Raw genomic sequence first — 5,662 nt, forward strand, 5'->3', positions numbered from 1 at the left:
CCACACACTCTCACTATTGCACCACCACCACACACTCTCACTATTGCACTGCCACCACACACTCTCACTATTGCACCGCCACCACACTCTCACTATTGCACCGCCACCACACTCTCACTATTGCACCGCCACCACACACTCTCACTATTGCACGCCACCACACTCTCTCACTATTGCACCACCACCACACTCTCTCACTATTGCACCGCCACCACACTCTCACTATTGCACCGCCACCACACTCTCTCACTATTGCACCGCTACCACACTCTCTCACTATTGCACCGCCACCACACACTCTCACTATTGCACCGCCACCACACACTCTCACTATTGCACCGCCACCACACACTCTCACTATTGCACCGCCACCACACTCTCTCACTATTGCACCACCACCACACACTCTCACTATTGCACCGCCGCCACACTCTCACTATTGCACCGCCACCACACTCTCACTATTGCACCGCCACCACACTCTCACACTATTGCACTGCCACCACACACTCTCACTATTGCACCGCCACCACACTCTCTCACTATTGCACCGCCATCACACACACTCACCGTCGTAACACCACACTCTCACCGTCGTAACACCACACACTCACCGTCGTAACACCACACCCTCACTACCACACTCGTACCGTCTGTCAGACTAACTGTCTCTGCCACAATTAGGCTGTCACACTGTCACATTTACACTGTCACACTGTCACATTTACACTGTCACACTGTCACATTTACACTATCACACTCACACAATACGAGGCTGGCTCTCCAGTCGTGGTCGTTAAAAGCCCATTGAAGTATATAACAATTGTTCTGTAGTATTTTATAAGTGTGTGTGCTCTTCTCTAATAGTGCTGCGACAAGGGAGGACTAGCTCCTGGGCCCTGCCTCTCCCTCTTTAGGCAAGGTGGTGTGCTACAACGGCAGTTTCATACAAATGAATGGCATGGAATATCGGTCAATTCGTCTCCTTAACCGCCTGCAACCCGTCCTCGACTCAAGTTCATTACATCCAGCGGTCGACCCCACAGATGCATTCATAAATTTTAACATGCTGTTCATTCAAAACTCGAATTTTCTCAAGTATAAATTAATATTATAATATATTAGCATATTGTGTATATATAGGCATAGGTTAGGTTAGGTGTTTAGGTTTTGTTGGCGATTATTTATATTTGTAGTACGTGGGTGAAGCATTTATAGCGTTGTGATTCGAACAAAATTCGTCAGTGAAGCACTTGTTCCGGATATGTTCGAACGTCAGCAGTTGTGAGTCGTGTGTAAACCGCTTTTCATTCATAAACAGGGGGTTTGGCGGGTACTTGGAATCACTTTTGGATCTTTGTTTGGAGGACGGGCTGCCGCCTGTTATAGGTACAAACCATATGATGATCCTCTCACACACACACATAACAAATGTTTCTGTATTGGAAATATATATATTGTGGTTACGAGGATTTAATGGTCTCTGTGAGTTGTATTGGTGTTGCTGTATAGTCATAGTCATCACCATGGCTGCTTATTTAAATGTTCTCGGTAACAAATTGTCTCTACAAGGAAGACGTCGTAGCCCGCAGCATTGGGAAGAATAGTGATTCGACTCCACTGGGAAGGGCATTGTAGGGGAGGAGGAAGTTTAATGAGTCCCATCTGGTGTGTGACGCGGGTAATACCCCAACAGACAGTTGGATCAATCTTCACATAGTGGAACAATGAATCACAAACTGCTTACATGTCTTAAAACTACCTTCAACCGCATCCTTATCCAGCGGGTATTTGTAACACTTTTGTTAGTGCTTTTACTCTTCACAACATCTTTTTTTATACTCACATAATTTGTTAAATTTTTCTTTATTATGCACCCCTTACCCATGCCGTGGGCGGTGATGTTAAGTGTTACACATAATCAGATATGCTGTTCGTTTTCTCTGTAAATATTATGAACTGGAGATTTCAACGGTGACGACAAGTGATCCTAAGTGATAACTCACACGGGTGATGTTGGCTCTCTGCTGATTAATTACAGCCTGTTTCCTCGTATTTTCTTCTCCCAGTCTCACAGCTTCCTCTTTGTCTCACGCTGGGGAGGATCTTAAGGTGGCCAGGCTGTTTGGAAGGGATAGCACCAGAATAGAGAGAGAAGAGACGCATTCACGAAGGTCGAGATTGTCATATAAAGCAAGTGAGATGTTCGCCCCTCGCTAAACTGACCGATAAGGACACTTTCCTTGCTACAGCAATTCAATTTAACGATTGTCAGTCCGATACTAAATAAATATGTCTCTGCAGTCACGATTTTTTGTGGTATAGGTTATTCATGCGAGTGAAGGAGCCCCTGTCGCGGTGGTGAATGTTCTCGGGCACTCTCCCTTAACCCCCTCCTCCCAGTCTCTGTCTGTATGGCTGTCTCTGTCTGTCTCTGTCTGTCTGTCTCTGTCTATGTCTGTCTCTGTCTCTGTCTATCTCTGTCTCTGTCTATGTCTGTCTCTGTCTATGTCTGTCTCTGTCTATGTCTGTCTCTGTCTGTCTGTCTGTCTGTCTGTGACTGTCTGTCTGTCTGTGTCTGTCTGTGTCTGTCTGTCTGTGTCTGTTTGTGTCTGTCTGTCTGTGTCTGTCTGTCTGTCTGTGTCTGTCTGTGTCTGTCTGTCTGTGTCTGTCTGTCTGTGTCTGTCTGTGTCTGTCTGTTTGTGTCTGTCTGTCTGTGTCTGTCTGTCTGTGTCTGTCTGTGTCTGTCTGTCTGTCTGTGTCTGTCTGTCTGTCTGTCTGTCTGTGTCTGTCTGTCTGTCTGTCTGTCTGTCTGTCTGTCTGTCTGTCTGTCTGTCTCTGTCTGTGTCTGTCTGTCTGTGTCTGTCTGTCTGTGTCTGTCTGTCTGTGTCTGTCTGTCTGTCTATCTGTCTCTGTCTATGTCTGTCTCTGTCTCTGTCTATGTCTGTCTCTGTCTGTCTGTCTCTGTCTATGTCTGTCTCTGTCTCTGTCTCTGTCTCTGTCTATGTCTGTCTCTGTCTCTGTCTCTGTCTATGTCTGTCTCTGTCTCTGTCAATGTCTGTCTCTGTCTATGTCTGTCTCTGTCTGTCTCTGTCTATGTCTGTCTCTGTCTATGTCTGTCTCTGTCTATGTCTGTCTCTGTCTGTCTCTGTCTATGTCTGTCTGCCTCTGTCTCTGTCTATGTTTGTCTCTCTGCTTCTCTGTCTCTCTCTCCCTCTCTGCCCCGTTTATTTTGTTTTTACATCGCCCTGTACTCTTTATTTACCACTCCTAATCACTCTCCCTGTCTCAATGCAAAACTTAAATCCTTTTAAGTTTTCTCTCTGCGCAAACACTACTCCTTGTCCCCCCCCCCCCCCCCCCCGTCCTCCATACTCAGGCACCTATTCATGCTTTTGGTGTGGATGATGATGTCTTCTGATTTCCTTCCAGGATCAAGCTCATTGACCCATTCTAATTGTTACAACTTTTAGCTCTAAGTGTTGTTTACAAATAATTATCAGTCTTCATGTAAACTGTTCCGCTCGATGAATTTTAAAACTTATCAAATTTATTTTGTTTTGAAAAAATTGGAAATATTATTTATTTTGAAGTTAATCCACTTGATACAAATCCATGATGAGCATTTAGTAGCTAGAGAGCATGGATCAACCACAAGGCATTAGTGCCTTACTAAGGGCCTGGCACTATCAACAACAATTACAATTATTGTGGAAATCATTTGAAGTAATGAGGAGGATTCAAATCCTCGACCTGGGTTCTCCAAGGCCCTGGACCACGTCACTGTATTCGTCATTATAACCTGGGATTCCAATGAATCCCCAGGACGTCTGGAATGACAGACGAATTACATAGTAAGCTCTATGTACTCTTGGAGCAGGTAATGTAGTTCTCCACCAGACTCTATGCATGGGGTTACATGTAAAACCCTGGACTGGCCCTAACTAGGGCCTCCAGACATCCTGTGGCTTCGGTGGAATCGCACGTTGAATAACTTATACCAACCCGTCCTTGATTAAAGTCCATTCCATCCAGCGGTCGACCCCACAGACGCATTCAAATTTTTTTTACATGCTATTCATTTAAAATGGGAATTTTCTTAAATATAAATTATTATAATAGCATATTATGCATATATAGGCATAGGTTAGGTGTTTAGGTTCTGTTGGCGATTATTTGTATTTGTAGTACGTGAGTGAAGCATTTATAGCTTTTTGGTTCGAACAAAATTCATCAGTGAAGCACTTGTTCCGGAAGTGTTCGAATGAAATAAGTTGACTCGTGTGTAACCCGTTTTTCATTCATAAACAGGGGGTTTGGCGGGTGCATGGAATCACTTTTGGGTATCTGGAGGATGGGCTGCTTATACAATGTTGTGGACCAGCGGTAATGTGGTGGCTTGGGAGTACTCGGGTAGTGGGTTCGAATCTTTCGAGTGATGAAAATTATTGGATCATAATACAAGAATGAAAATTGAGTGCACAGAATGATGAGAAAATTTAGATACACTTGCTATAACAATCTTATTTCAAGAATATAATAAAGTGAATAAAGCGTAGTCAGTGCGGGTGTGAAGGAAGTGACTTATTGTATACTGACGCTGGAGCACCTTTGGACTGTTGGACGTGCTCGTGGTGGTTCAGTGTGTGTGTTTGGAAGCACAGGAGTATTAGTGGAGGGTGGGAGCTCGGCGCCTCGACGGGAATAAATGGGATATACCAAACTTCATGTATGCAGATGACCCGGTTCTTCTGACAGTGAATTAAAGAAATTTATGAAGGATATTTGAAAGCTTTGTTGGTGTGTGGGAGAGAAGGTTGAAAGTGATTGTAAACGAAAATTAATGATAGGCGAAAATAAGAAACTTTTGATTGTAAAGTAAATTAGAATGAGAAAGTATTCATCTCTGTGAGTTAAAATACTTCTGATGTGTGAATGACATAATAGGGATTTATGTAGATTAAACTGAAGCAATGTGAATCAATTAAGGTCAAGATTCTAACCAAGACTTTCCTTTCTGTGTAAGCGAGGAAAGTCTTGGTTAGGATCAGCGAAGCATGAGTGAAGAGGCGGCCCGCTCCTGTGCCAAGTACGTCCACTATGGGCTCACCATAGTCCGTGCTCCTTGGATCTTTCTCTTCCGAGAAGCTGAATCTAAAAACAACAAACATTGAGGGAAGGGGTGATGGGGGCGAAGAGCCAGAGGGCTACAGTGAGTCATCCATCTCTAATGGCTCTAAACACTGGTGTGGTATGACAGTGTAATGACCTCTTGAAACATAAGAGATTGATATTCTGACGAGCAGGCACAGGACTTGGAGGACACACACCAATTATAATGTTACGAGCATAACAAATGTGTTTCGGTGTGTGTGTGTGTGTGTGTGTACTCACCTATTTGTACTCACCTATTTGTGCTTGCGGGGGTTGAGCTTTGGCTCTTTGGTCCCGCCTCTCAACTGTCAATCAACTGGTGTACAGATTCCTGAGCCTACTGGGCTCTATCATATCTACATTTAAAACTGTGTATGGAGTCAGCCTCCACTACATCACTGCCTAGTGCATTCCATCCGTTAACTACTCTGACACTGAAAAAGTTCATTCTAACGTCTCTGTGGCTCATGTGGGTACTCAGTTTCCACCTGTGTCCCCTTGTTCGCGT

Source organism: Procambarus clarkii, unplaced genomic scaffold, assembly GCF_040958095.1.
Source record: "Procambarus clarkii isolate CNS0578487 unplaced genomic scaffold, FALCON_Pclarkii_2.0 HiC_scaffold_97, whole genome shotgun sequence".
NCBI lineage: Eukaryota > Metazoa > Arthropoda > Malacostraca > Decapoda > Cambaridae > Procambarus > Procambarus clarkii.